Source organism: Anomaloglossus baeobatrachus, chromosome 4 (assembly GCF_048569485.1).
Source record: "Anomaloglossus baeobatrachus isolate aAnoBae1 chromosome 4, aAnoBae1.hap1, whole genome shotgun sequence".
Taxonomy (NCBI): domain Eukaryota; kingdom Metazoa; phylum Chordata; class Amphibia; order Anura; family Aromobatidae; genus Anomaloglossus; species Anomaloglossus baeobatrachus.
Genome location: NC_134356.1, coordinates 688,237,769 through 688,251,634, shown reverse-complemented (window position 1 = coordinate 688,251,634; position 13,866 = coordinate 688,237,769).

Sequence of the window (13,866 nt, the reverse complement as noted above, 5' to 3'; positions counted from 1 at the left end):
TGACCCAGGGGAAGAAAAGTCCTCTGAGAGCCATGACTTGTTCATCTTGGTTCTTTTAGAAACACAGCGAGGGGACTCCAACCACAGTCTCCCTCGTTGCCACTAACTGGGCCACACACACCCCACTTGACTGGCATGGGTTGACCCCCCTTTTGAATAAGAAACAGATGCTTTGCATGAAGCACTCTCAAAAATACACGTGCCTTTGCCGTCCCCTGGCTGACCCAGGGGAAGAAAAGTCCTCTGAGAGCCATGACTTGTTCATCTTGGTTCTTTTAGAAACACAGCGAGGGGACTCCAACCACAGTCTCCCTCGTTGCCACTAACTGGGCCACACACACCCCACTTGACTGGCATGAGTTGACCCCCCTTTTGAATAAGAAACAGATGCTTTGCATGAAGCACTCTCAAAAATACGCGTGCCTTTGCCGCCCCCTGGCTGACCCAGGGGAAGAAAAGTCCTCTGAGAGCCATGACTTGTTCATCTTGGTTCTTTTAGAAACACAGCGAGGGGACTCCAACCACAGTCTCCCTCGTTGCCACTAACTGGGCCACACACACCCCACTTGACTGGCATGGGTTGACCCCCCTTTTGAATAAGAAACAGATGCTTTGCATGAAGCACTCTCAAAAATATGCGTGCCTTTGCCGTCCCCTGGCTGACCCAGGGGAAGAAAAGTCCTCTGAGAGCCATGACTTGTTCATCTTGGTTCTTTTAGAAACACAGCGAGGGGACTCCAACCACAGTCTCCCTCGTTGCCACTAACTGGGCCACACACACCCCACTTGACTGGCATGGGTTGACCCCCCTTTTGAATAAGAAACAGATGCTTTGCATGAAGCACTCTCAAAAATACGCATGCCTTTGCCGTCCCCTGGCTGACCCAGGGGAAGAAAAGTCCTCTGAGAGCCATGACTTGTTCATCTTGGTTCTTTTAGAAACACAGCGAGGGGACTCCAACCACAGTCTCCCTCGTTGCCACTAACTGGGCCACACACACCCCACTTGACTGGCATGGGTTGACCCCCCTTTTGAATAAGAAACAGATGCTTTGCATGAAGCACTCTCAAAAATACGCGTGCCTTTGCCGTCCCCTGGCTGACCCAGGGGAAGAAAAGTCCTCTGAGAGCCATGACTTGTTCATCTTGGTTCTTTTAGAAACACAGCGAGGGGACTCCAACCACAGTCTCCCTCGTTGCCACTAACTGGGCCACACACACCCCACTTGACTGGCATGGGTTGACCCCCCTTTTGAATAAGAAACAGATGCTTTGCATGAAGCACTCTCAAAAATACGCGTGCCTTTGCCGTCCCCTGGCTGACCCAGGGGAAGAAAAGTCCTCTGAGAGCCATGACTTGTTCATCTTGGTTCTTTTAGAAACACAGCGAGGGGACTCCAACCACAGTCTCCCTCGTTGCCACTAACTGGGCCACACACACCCCACTTAACTGGCATGGGTTGACCCCCCTTTTGAATAAGAAACAGATGCTTTGCATGAAGCACTCTCAAAAATACGCGTGCCTTTGCCGTCCCCTGGCTGACCCAGGGGAAGAAAAGTCCTCTGAGAGCCATGACTTGTTCATCTTGGTTCTTTTAGAAACACAGCGAGGGGACTCCAACCACAGTCTCCCTCGTTGCCACTAACTGGGCCACACACACCCCACTTGACTGGCATGGGTTGACCCCCCTTTTGAATAAGAAACAGATGCTTTGCATGAAGCACTCTCAAAAATACGCGTGCCTTTGCCGTCCCCTGGCTGACTCAGGGGAAGAAAAGTCCTCTGAGAGCCATGACTTGTTCATCTTGGTTCTTTTAGAAACACAGCGAGGGGACTCCAACCACAGTCTCCCTCGTTGCCACTAACTGGGCCACACACACCCCACTTGACTGGCATGGGTTGACCCCCCTTTTGAATAAGAAACAGATGCTTTGCATGAAGCACTCTCAAAAATACGCGTGCCTTTGCCGTCCCCTGGCTGACCCAGGGGAAGAAAAGTCCTCTGAGAGCCATGTCCACATTGTCAGTGGACAGACACGTGTGCTTATCTGCCAGCAGACCCCCAGCAGCACTGAAGACAGGTTCCGAGAGAACGCTGGCTGCAGGACACGACAAGATCCCCAAGGCGTGCGTGGCGAGCTCAGGCAATTTATCCATATTGGAAGCCTAAAATGAGCAGGGCTCAAGTTGCACAATAATGGAATTGATGTGTCCTTGCATATACTCATATATCTGTGTGTCCTCCTCTTTTTCCTTGTCCAGCTGTTTTGTTTTCGCATGAGTATATGTCCTTGTCACTTACTTATGTGTTTGTGTTGTGTTGCGAGTTGTTTGTCACCTTTTGGACACCTTTGAGGGTGTTTTCTAGGTGTTTTTATGTGTTTGTGATTGCCTGCCATTGTTTCCTATGCAGTTCGAGTTCGGTTCGTCGAACGTTCTTCGAGCCGAACTCGAACGGACCCTCCGTTCGGCGAGCCGACCTCGAGCCGAACCGGGACCGGTTCGCTCATCTCTAATTGGGACACGTTTCTGATCTCCTATTTTGTATCTTTGGAATTTATATGTAGAGACAATAGAAGCATTTAAATGTTGACTTTGCAGAATTTTCCTAAGAAATTCAATTTGTGGCAAAATAATACTGGATGGTGCAAAAACGGTCCCTGTTTTGGAAATTTTAAGAGATTTTTTATTTTTTAAAAATGATGAACCAACTAAAAATTATCCCTTTATTTAAGAAGGAAAGCCACGTGAGGTCAGCACTTTTTTTTACAGCTAAAAAATAATAATAAACTTCTAAACTAGTAGTGAAACAATTAACCCTTTTTAGAGGTGGAGGAACAGGCTTGTTATTTTCTAACAAAAAAAAGTAAGAAGTATTATCATGATGTCTACAAGCATTTCAGCTGTTAGCCATATTTTATGAGCTATTTGATGTATATGTATCTTGTTTGTTTTGCATCAGCAGTACAGTGTATGATGGTAAAAGACAATGTTCAGCTAGAAGTTTTACAATAGTCTGCTGTGCCAGTGGGCACAGTGTGGCAGAAGCTTCGCAAAAGAGATTAAGAATGGGACAAGCAAGGAGATGCCTAGCAGTGCTGGACCAGCAATGGCAGCCCTGGCAGCAGCAATGCAGTTTAACATTATCAAACGCAGTGATCCGACGACCAGGAGATGTGGGAGAGGCATGGCGGTGCAGCGGGTGCACAATATTAGAGACTGCGTGGTAAAAAATTAAAAAATGACAGATAAAGATATTGCTACTACTTTTGGGACATTAAAGATAGTGTTGGCAGAAGCAGTCAAATCTAGCATTATTAAAAACAGTGTCAAGCAGCCAAGAGATATATGGCTGCTGTGGCTGTGCCATGGCAGAACCTGCACAATATAGAAACAGGACTAGAGATGAGCGAACCGGTCCCGGTTCGGCTCGAGGTCGGTTCGCCGAACGGAGGTCCCGTTCGAGTTCGGCTCGTCGAACGTTCGACGAACCGAACTCGAACTGCATAGGAAACAATGGCAGGCAATCACAAACACAGAAAAACACCTAGAAAACACCCTCAAAGGTGTCCAAAAGGTGACAAACAACTCACAACACATGGGAAAGTGACAAGGACATATACTCATGCGAAAACAAAACAGCTGGACAAGGAAAAAGAGGAGGACACACAGATATAGGCATGGCACGCCCTTCTAAAATCATGTAAAACACCGCAAGGTGACTCCAAGCGTAGTCTCCCTTTTTTTCCAAAAATTGGGCCCCACACACACCCACCCATTCAGTGGCAGCACTTGTGCCCTAGTTGTACACTTCACAGCTAGATTTGCATCAAGCACATTCAAAAATATGCCATACTTATCCGTCCCCAGGATGACACCGGGGTAGGTAGCAAAGTCTTTCCTGATCCCAGCTCTGTTCATCTTGGCTTCTTTTAAAAACAATGTAAGCAAGGGTTACTCCAAGCGGAGTCTCCCTTTTTTCCAAAAATTGGGCCCCACACACACCCACCCATTCAGTGGCAGCAGTTGTGCCCCAGTTGTACAATTCACAGCTAGATTTGCATCAAGCACATTCAAAAATACGCCATAATTAACCGTCCCCAGGATGACACCGGGGTAGGTAGCAAAGTCTTTCCTGATCCCAGCTCTGTTCATCTTGGCTTCTTTTAAAAACACAGCAAGCAAGGGTTACTCCAGGCGGAGTCTCCCTTTTTTCCAAAAATTGTGCCCCACACACACCCACCCCTTCAGTGGCAGCAGTTGTGCCCCAGTTGTACACTTCACAGCTAGATTTGCATCAAGCACATTCCAAATCCACAAGCATTTACTCTCCCCAGGATGACACAGGGGTTGTAAATTCCTTCTGGATCCATGACTTGTTCATTTTGATGAACGTCAGTCTGTCCACATTGTCACTGGACAGACGCGTGCGCTTATCTGTCAGCACACACCCAGCAGCACTGAAGACACGTTCAGAGACAACGCTGGCAGCAGGACACGACAAAATCTCCAAGGCGTAAGTTGCAAGCTCTGGCCATTTTTCTAGGTTTGAAGCCCAAAAGGAGCAAGGCTCCATTTGCAAAGTCATGGCATCGATGTTCATTTGCTGTTACCAGCACCAGATACGGTCCTACTGGTACGGGAAGACTGTTGAAGATGACGAGACCGTCCCATGTTTGTCAAGTTACAACTGGGAGATTCACTCCCTGCACCTGCACGGTTGTTTGGTGGAAAAGCCGAGCTAAGATCGAGTAACAGCTTCTGCTGATACTCCTGCATACGTGCGTCCCTTTCTATGGCTGGAATTATGTCACAAAATTTGGACTTGTACCGGGGATCTAATAGTGTGGCAATCCAGTAGTCATCATCACTTCTAATTTTGACAATACGACTGTCATGTTGGAGGTAGTGCAACAAAAAGGCACTCATGTGTCTTGCGCAGCCATGCGGACCAAGTCCACGCTGTGTTTGTGGCATAGAGGTGCTACCCGTTCTTTCTTCCTCTGACATCTCCCCCCAACCTCTTTCAACTGAAATTTGACCAAGGTCTCCCTCATCCGCTGAGTCTTCCATGTCCATGGACAGTTCGTCCTCCATTTCTTCATGTTCTCCTGCACCTTCCTCAACATTTCGCCTGCTACTATGCGCCCTTGTCGATCCCTGTCCCCCATGGTCCCATGCCTGCTGCGTTGGTGATGATGAACGTCTGGACCTTGGTGATGTTGTTGTCCCTTGCACATATGAATCCTCCTGTAGTTCCTCCCCTTCCTGTTGTCCCACCCCCTGACTCCGAATAGTGTTTAGCGTGTGCTCCAGCATGTAAATGACTGGAATTGTCATGCTGATAATGGCATTGTCAGCGCTAAACATATTCGTCGCCATGTCGAAACTGTGCAGAAGGGTGCATAGGTCCTTGATCTGAGACCACTCCATCAGGGTGATCTGCCCCACCTCTGCATCTCGTTGGCCCAGGCCATACGTCATGACGTATTGCACCAGGGCTCGGCGGTGCTGCCACAGTCGCTGTAACATGTGGAGAGTTGAATTCCAGCGTGTCGCCACATCGCATTTCAGGCGATGAACCGGCAGGCCGAAAGACTTCTGGAGCGATGCAAGTCGCTCAGCTGCGGCGCTTGAACGGCGGAAGTGAGCAGACAGTTTTCGTGCCCTGTTCAGAAGGCCATCTAGGCCAGGATAGTGTGTTAAAAATTGCTGGACGACAAGGTTCAACACGTGAGCCATACAAGGTACGTGTGTCACCTTGCCCAGGCGAAGGGCCGCACCCAGGTTTGCAGCATTGTCGCACACGGCCTTACCAGGCTGCAGGTTGAGTGGAGACAACCATTTATTAAACTCGGACCGCAGAGCTGACCACAACTCCTCAGCTGTGTGACTCTTATTCCCAAGACATGTCAAGCTAAAGACCGCCTGATGCCGTTGCGCTCTGCTGCCAGCATAGTAATGAGGGGTGCGTGATTCCTTCTGCGCAGTGAGAACGCTGGTGGCCTGACCAGGCAGGCTTGGGGCGGAGGTGGAGGACCCAGATGAGGTGGAGGATGCAGAAGCAGTGGCGGAACTTGGACAGACAGAGGATTGACACACAAGTCGTGGGGACGGCAAGACTTGTGCAGCAGACCCTTCACCATCTATCACCATAGTTACCCAGTGCCCAGTCAGCGACATGTAACGTCCCTGTCCATGCTTACTGGTCCAAGTATCGGTGGTGAAATGCACCCGTTCACACACAGAGTTTCTCAAGGAAGCGGTGATGTTGTGTGCGACATGCTGGTGTAGCGCGGGCACACCTTTCTTAGAGAAGTAGTGGCGACTAGGCATCTGGTACTGGGGCACAGCGACAGACATAAGGTCTCTAAAATCCTGTGTGTCCACTAGGCGGAAAGGCAGCATTTCGGTAGCCAACAGCTTACACAGGGATAGAGTCAACCTCTTAGCTTTGTCATGGGTCGCAGGAAGTGGCCTTTTATTTGACCACATCTGAGGGACAGAGATCTGGCTGCTGTGTGTAGACGGTGTTGAGTAGGGTGTCCCTGGAAAAATGCAGGTTTGTGAGGAAAGTGCAGGCGGAGACATGATGTTGCCTTCATCCAACGTTGGTGCTATCGATGTCTGAGAGAGCTGTACACACTCACTTGTTTCCCCTTCCAAACCAACTGACGACCTACCAAGCAAAGTGCCTGTTGCGGTTACAGTGGTGGAAGTTGTGCGTGGAAAAACAGGTGTGACAGCTGTCCCCACAGTCCTAGAAGATGAAGAGCGCGCGGATGCACTGGAAGGGGCAGGCCGTGGATGGTTCGCTCCGCTAGGCCGCATTGCAGCACAGTGAGCTTCCCACCGGGACTTATGATATTTATTCATGTGACGATTCATGGAAGAAGTTGTCAAACTGCTGAGGTTTTGACCTCTACTAAGAGAACCATGACAAAGTTTACAGATCACATAATTTGGGCGATCTTTTTCTATGTCAAAAAAGGACCAGGCTAGGCAAGGCTTAGAGGCCATGCGACCTGTTGATCCACCCCGAATAATGCTCAGAGGCATAGTGGTGGCTGAGGATGCAGTTGTAGACGTGCTACCAGTGCTCCGACTCTGTCCAGGAAGGCGCAAGGTAACTTCGTCGTCGGTTGCATCCTCCTCCACCGCCTCTGTTGACCTCCTCGAGTGCCTGACTGGGGGTTGACAGTAGGTGGGATCTAGAACTTCATCATCAATTGTTGTGTTTGCACTCCCCTCCCCCTCAGACCGAGCCTCTTCTTGCCCTGACCGAATATTTAAGTTGTCATCCCAATCGGGTATCTGCGTCTCATCTTCATCAGTATAAAGGAAAGAAAAAAAGAAGAGAACAACGGGGCGCCAAATCTAAGTGTAGATGTATGGAAACACAGATTGTATGATCATACGAATTTTACACTCACCGTGCAGATTTCTTCTGTTTTCGCTAGTATGATCCGTGTAGTGGATCAACTCTCTTATTAATCCTCCAGTATGCAGCACGAATCCTCGGGAAAAACAATGAGAGTCCTGAACGGGTGCTCCCACGTGGGTAATGGAGTAAAGACAAAATCCCTTTCGGCGCTTCCGGAGGATAAATGGATTATCAGTGCAAGTTTGCAACAACTTCAAGAACAAGAGTTTATTAAGGGTTCAATAAAAAACGGACAATAAATTGTCCGTTTTTTATTGAACCCTTAATAAACTCTTGTTCTTGAAGTTGTTGCAAACTTGCACTGATAATCCATTTATCCTCCGGAAGCGCCGAAAGGGATTTTGTCTTTACTTCATCTTCATCAGTATGTTCCTCATTGTCTATAACCACAGGTGTTACAGTTTGTGACAAAGGGTCAACATTATGCTCAGAAACTTGGTCCTCACGGCCTGAATCAGAGTCACAAAGGTTCTGGGCATCACTGCAGACCATTTCCTGTTCTGTACTCACTGTAGCTTGGGAGCAGACCTCTGATTCCCAGGCTATAGTGTGACTGAACAGCTCTGCAGACTCAGCCATCTCAGTTCCACCATACTGTGCAGGGCTGATGGAGACTTCAGAGCTGGGAGAAATCAAGTGTGATTGGGATGACAACTCAGAGGACTGGTGTTTTTTGGATGCGATACTTGAAGTGGCTGAGAGGGCACTAGTTGGACCACTTGAGATCCATTCAAGCATTTTCCTTTTTTGCCCATCATCTACCTTTCTTCCTGTTGTTCGTGTCTGTAAAAAAGGGAGCACATCGGATTGTCCACGGTAAGTAGTAGACATCTTACTTTTGCTGGTAGATGGTCTATCTTCAGCAGATGATAATGGAGCTTTGCCACCTTCCCCACAGACAAAACCTTTTTTGCCTTTTCCACCACGCCTCTTCCCCTTTCCACCAGCATCTGTCATTTTGCCACTCATGTTGATTGCGACAAGATTGTGGACTGAAAATGTGGTAGTAAAAATTGAGAGGTGGTGAAGATTGCAGTGGTGGTCTAGCTTTATTAACAGCAGAATAATAAAGAATAAATATCCCTGACAATGCAACTATGGCCCTTAAACTGGCAGCAAAAATTGCTAGTATAATGGCTTAGTTATGAGTTGGAGTGTGCAATGCAGGCAGATGCGCTCTGCAAATGTCTTTGCACTAGTGGGACTATAGCAAAGTCCAATAGCCACGTATAGGATGCCACTAGGTACACTGAGTGTTTGCTAGTATAATGGCTTAGTTATATGAGTTGGAGTGTGCAATGCAGGCAGAGGTGCTGCAAATGTCTTTGCACTAGTGGGACTATAGCAAAGTCCAATAGCCACAGATAGGATGCCACTAGGTACACTGAGTGTTTGCTAGTATAATGGCTTAGTTATGAGTAGAGTTGAGCGCGGTTCGTGGTTCGTGGTTCTCCAGTTCTAGGCTCGAGTGATTTTGGGGCCTGTTCTAGATCGAACTAGAACTCGAGCTTTTTGCAAAAGCTCGATAGTTCTAGAAACGTTCGAGAACGGTTCTAGCAGCCAAAAAACAGCTAAATCATAGCTTGGTTTCTGCTGTAATAGTGTAAGTCACTCTGTGAATCAAACTATTATCACATTTCAGTGTATAGTGTGCGTGAACAGCGCCTTCAGATCACTGCTGTTTCTATAATGGCGATCGCCATTTTTTTTTTTTTTTTCTTGTCTTCCTTCCCTAAGCGCGCGCGTCTTGTGGGGCGGGCCAGCATGTCAGCCAATCACAGACACACACACAGCTAAGTGGACTTTGAGCCAGAGAAGCAACGGCATGTGTGATAGGATCTGCATGTCACATGTCCCTGCATTATAAAACCGGACATTTTCTTCACGAACGCCATTATCTGCCTTCTGCGTCTTTGGTGTCAGACATCAGTGTCGCAGCTCCGTCCTCCTGAGTCCTATAGCCGATACAGCTGTATGCGCTGCATACACAGCGTTAGACAGCTTAGGGAGAGCACTTTCTAGCAGTCCTTTTAAGGGCTCAAAGCGGCAGGGTCAGAGAGCCATAGGTGACAGGTCCTGCAAACAGCAACAGCGTCTGTGTAGCCCAGGTCAGGGATTTCCTCCCTGCATTTCACCATTAGGAGGGAATAGAAAGGCAGGCTTCCATTCCTCTACCCAGAGCACCACAATCCTGCCACTGTACCCTCTTGTCCTCTGCACACTCCAACTCATTCTAACTAAGCCATTATACTAGCAAACACTCAGTGTACCTAGTGGCATCCTAAACGTGGCTATTGGACTTTGCTATAGTCCCACTAGTGCAAAGACATTTGCAGAGCACGTCTGCCTGCATTGCACACTCCAACTTTTTTAAACTAAGCAATTTTACTAGCAAACACTCAGTGTACCTAGTGGCATCCTAAAGGTGGCTATTGGACTTTGCTATAGTCCCACTAGTGCAAAGACATTTGCAGAGCACGTCTGCCTGCATTGCACACTACAACTCATTGTTACTAAGCCATTATACTAGCAAACACTCAGTGTACCTAGTGGCATCCTATACGTGGCTATTGGACTTTGCTATAGTCCCACTAGTGCAAAGACATTTGCAGAGCACATCTGCCTGCATTGCACACTACAACTTTTTTAAACTAAGCAATTTTACTAGCAAACACTCAGTGTACCTAGTGGCATCCTAAAGGTGGCTTTTGGACTTTGCTATAGTCCCACTAGTGCAAAGACATTTGCAGAGCACGTCTGCCTGCATTGCACACTACAACTCATTGTTACTAAGCCATTATACTAGCAAACACTCAGTGTACCTAGTGGCATCCTATACGTGGCTATTGGACTTTGCTATAGTCCCACTAGTGCAAAGACATTTGCAGAGCACGTCTGCCTGCATTGCACACTCCAACTTTTTTAAACTAAGCAATTTTACTAGCAAACACTCAGTGTACCTAGTGGCATCCTAAAGGTGGCTTTTGGACTTTGCTATAGTCCCACTAGTGCAAAGACATTTGCAGAGCACATCTGCCTGCATTGCACACTACAACTTTTTTAAACTAAGCAATTTTACTAGCAAACACTCAGTGTACCTAGTGGCATCCTAAAGGTGGCTATTGGACTTTGCTATAGTCCCACTAGTGCAAAGACATTTGCAGAGCACGTCTGCCTGCATTGCACACTACAACTCATTGTTACTAAGCCATTATACTAGCAAACACTCAGTGTACCTAGTGGCATCCTATACGTGGCTATTGTACTTTTGTCAATTCACAGTATTGGAACGTTATTTGCAGCACGTCTGCCTGCATTGCACACTCTAACTTTTTTAAACTCAGCCATTATACTAGCAAACACTCACTGTACCTAGTTGTATCCTAAACGTGGCTATTGTACTTTTGTCTATTCACACTACTGCAAATCTATGTGCAGCACCTCTGCATGACAACCTCGTGCTCTGTTTTTAATAAGCTATAATGATAGCACAAAATACTGCCATTTTGTGGCATCATAGAACTGGCTGTTGTATTCCATTAGTGCCCCACTGGTGACAAGCTATTTCTAGCACCTCTACATCACACCCTCATGCACATTTTGCTACGCTAATGTTATAGCAAACTCATGGAATTCATTGCTGCATTTCATAATTCGGAGGGATAGAAAGTCAGGCTTCCTTTAGCTTTTCCTTCTGTTCATAGACAGCATCTCCAAGACAAATTTCCCCTCCACGTCTAAGTGTGGAGAGGCAGCTAGTGCGCATGCGTGTGCCGATGTACCCCAGCTGCAGCATAATTACAGTGTTTCGCCTAGTGAGTATGCTCAGCCTGACTGTGCCATTCCTGACGCTAAGTCTTCATTTCGGGATCCAGCGCATGCTCCCACACTAAGTGTGAAAAGCCTCTTTGCACAGGTGCTTGCATTCCGTGCCGGGTCTAAGTCCTGTTTTGTGCCTAGACACCATGCTAAAGCTGATAGTCTTTTTTCAGAGACTGTATTTCATGCTACTGAGCATGCTCAGGCACTTCCTGCATCAGAGACTAGGTCCGGTAATGAACTCTTTGGCCCTGGCCCTGATGTGGGGGTCCCATATAGACCACAGGGCATCAGGTGTCCTCCCAAATGGCTTGCAGAGGCCCACACCTATGACTTGTCATCGCATTATTGATGGTCAGACGATGACTGGTGAGGTGTTTGGGTCATGGCAGCCATGAGGTCATCATTGAAGTTGCGTTTCCAAATAGGACGCTAGTTATGCCACTCATGACGTGTCACTCTACTTTTGTCTATAGGAGGTGCATTGTGGTTCACCATGGTTTGGGGCGGACCCAGGTTATCAAAGGGGCTGGAGCCAACAAGGAGGTGCACAGTCTTCTATTATGCTCCGAAAGAGCACACCTCCATGTGTTGAACCCATTGCGGCTTTAGGCCAGAGGTAGGCAGGGATAGGGTGGTGGATGCAGGCCACCACCACAGTTGGTAACGCAGAACGGTTAAGACCAGCTCCTGTCCTAACAGTCCTGCTTGTGCAGCCCAGTGGCATTAACAGGCCTGCTGCTGCTGATGCGCCTGCTGTCCACAGGTGTGGCCCCTACGCACACGGTCAGCGTACTCAATGGCCCCTGTGTTGTTAACAAGGAGTTCCTGGGCTGGGTGGGCATGTGGACCCTGTGACGCTAACAGGGCTCACAGTCTCCAGATCCGAATGGCGTCTAACTCGGTTCAGGCTACTATTAGTTTCATAGCCACACAGCTCTGTATCCTCCACCAAACCTTCCAGTTGCCAACCTCTCCTTTTCCAACTGGGAGCACGGTGGACACTGACTGCTGATGGGGATATATACCTTTCTCTTTCTTTTCTTATTAATTTTCGTTATATAGCGGTCACAGATTATATACCACTTTATCCAAATCTGCCAGTCCCACTGTAACAGATGTTGTTTCTTCAGCAAATGTTACAGTTGCTTAACCACCAAATCCACGGACCAAAATTTTTTTCCCCTTTCCAACACACCTGTTCCCCTTTCCAACAGCATCTGTCCTTTTCCAACTCATTTTGGGATATGACCAAAAGTGCAACTGTGCAGGGACACCGTACTCAACGCCATCTCAGCACAGCAGCCATCCCTCGGTCCCTCCGATGTAGACAAGTAAAAGACCATTTCCTCCTATCCATGACAAAGCGTTGAGATTCACTCTGTGCAGCACTGGTGTTTAGTGGAAAAGTAGATCTAAGATTGCGTACCACATTCTGCAGATACTCCTGTATACGTGCGTCTATTTCTATGGCAGGAATTAGTTCGGCAAATTTTGTCTTGTACCGGGGATCTAACAGTGTGGCAACCCAGTATTCTGGATTACTTTGAATTCGTACAATCCGAGGGTCATGTTGTAGGTAGTGCAGCAAGAATCCGCTCATGTGTCTTGTGCATCCAGGAGGACCAAGTCCTTGGTGTGTTGGTGGCAGAGAGGTGAGAATCGTGCATACTTCCTCTGTCCTCTACCCACAACCTCGCACAACCGAAATGTGAGCAAGCTCTCACTCATCTGCTGAGTCTTCCATGCCGATCGCCAGTTCGTCCTCCATTTCTTCATGGGCTCCTGCACTTTCATCAACACTTTTTGCTGATACTATGCGCCCTTGTTAATCCCTCTCCCTCACCATGACTGCCGCATAGGTGCCGCTGACCATCTGGACCTCGTAGATCTTGTTATCCCTTCCGCATATGACTCCTCCTGTACTTCCTCCCCTTCCTCTTGTCCCAACACCTGACTCTGAATAATAATTACAGTGTGCTCCATCATGTAGATGACCAGAATTGTCACCCTGAGAATGACATTGCCAGTGCTAAACATCTTCGTCGACATTTCAAAACTGTGTAGCAGGGTGCATAGGTCCTTGATCTGACACCACTCCAGCAGCGTGATCTGCACCACCTCTGGATCAAGTTATCCCAGGCTATATGTCTTACCGTATTTCAGCAGGGCTCTGCGGTGCTGCCACACACGCTGCAACATGTGCAGATTCCAATTCCTGCGTGTCGGAACATCGCATTTCCGGCGTTTAACTGCCAGACCCTAAGACTTCCGGAGTGATGAAAGTTGTTGAGCTGCTGTGTGCGCACGATGGAAGTGAGCACATAGTGAGCGTGCCCGCTGCACAAGTCCATGTAGGCCGTGATGGTGTTTTAAAAATTGCTGGAGAATTCGGTTCAACACGTGAGCCATACAAGGCACGTGTGTCACATTGCCCTGACGATTGCCCACAGCCAGGTTTGCATCATTGCCGCACACGGCTGTTAAGTCACCAACGTACTCCGCTCCGTCAATTTGTACTCCGGTTGCCAGGTGACAACGTGTTCCTTTCAGGAATAGTGCTGATGATGGGAGAGTAGTCGATGCCAGCGGCGCAGGTGGA